The 1,283-nt window shown below is 46.8% G+C and overlaps 1 protein-coding gene across 2 annotated transcripts in view; it reads left to right on the top strand.

Moving 5' to 3' along the window:
* Positions 1-1,283, top strand: part of Chrnb4 (cholinergic receptor nicotinic beta 4 subunit) — a 19,935-nt gene that overhangs the window by 10,018 nt on the left and 8,634 nt on the right. The gene's annotated exons all lie outside the window — the stretch shown is intronic.

Below are 1,283 nucleotides of genomic sequence, written 5' to 3'. Positions count from 1 at the left end.
TGTGAGAGAGAGAGAGAGAGAGAGAGAGAGAGAGAGAGAGAATGGATTTAGATCAATTAGATTGTTCAGTGGTCCAGGGGCGGGTAGATGGTACTGGACCATATTGTAATAATAGAATTAATTTATTCATCCAGAACTATTTATCAGGTATCTCACATATCCCTGTTGCTCTAAGCATTTGTTTTCTCCTCAGGGTCCTTGGATCCTAGTGGGAGGTAGGGATAGTACACAGGATGGCCAATGGTGTCCGGGTAGGAGTGTTGTGAAGACAGTGCAGGGTGTGCGTGGTGAGGGAGGTAGGGTGCTAGTTTATGTAGGAAGGCTGGAGGTTTCTCTAATAAGGTGACATTTCTGAGACTTGGAAAAAGCTAAGTCAAAGCTGCATGAGTCTCCAGGGAAGGGAAAGAGTATGTGCCAAGTCAGAAGTGAAGAAACAAGCAAGGCCACCGTGGGGAGTCAGGTGTATCACAATATCACAGATCCTGGGTAGGACTTGGGCTTCTACTCTGGGGAGGAACTTGGGAAATAGTAGATTTCCCAAACACAGAATCCTGGTCTGAGAAGCTGAGATTCAAGGGACTATGAGAATACCAGCTGGGAAGCTACAGCCGTTATCCAAGCAACAGAGACAGAGAGAAGTGGACAATTTTGAGTTGGAGGAAATACACCTGAAAGGTTTGATAGACCAAGAAATGGTGTACCAGAACTTCTGGGGGCAGGGAGGAAGTGGGTCATGAGCTTCATCTATGATGTGCTGGGTGTGAACTATCTTTGAATTATCTCATATGGTTGGAGTGTGAAATGGTCATGTGTAAGAACACTTGGTCTCTAGCTAGTGATGCTCACTTGAGAGTTTGCGGGACATGTAAACAGTAAGGCGTGCCTGGCAGAAGTGGGTCACTGAGGTGGGTTGTTTACAGATGTTAGCCTGGCTCTCGCTGTGCGTGTGAATACCTATCATCCATTACCACCATATCCGGAACCAGCCAGTTTCCACAGGAAAGCCAAAGCCCCAGCTGTTCCGCCTCCCTTGCCATGAAACTGTTCTCCCCTCTTAGCCACTTGTCATGCATTTGGTGGCAGTGATGAACAAAATACCTAATACAGAAAATTGGAACTGGGAAGCGGGCTTATTGCTGAGATAAACCTGACCAGGTTGTTCATAAGCCCTTGGAACTGAGTTCCACGGGGATTTGAGGGGCGGTATGCATAGCTACAGAATGAGAGAAGCCCTAGCTCACTGTAAGAGGTTAGTGGATCATTTTGGTGAGCTTGTGGAAGAC

This window comes from Microtus ochrogaster, chromosome 5 (genome assembly GCF_000317375.1).
Source record: "Microtus ochrogaster isolate Prairie Vole_2 chromosome 5, MicOch1.0, whole genome shotgun sequence".
Taxonomy (NCBI): domain Eukaryota; kingdom Metazoa; phylum Chordata; class Mammalia; order Rodentia; family Cricetidae; genus Microtus; species Microtus ochrogaster.
This window is presented reverse-complemented; position numbering and strand designations above follow the sequence as displayed.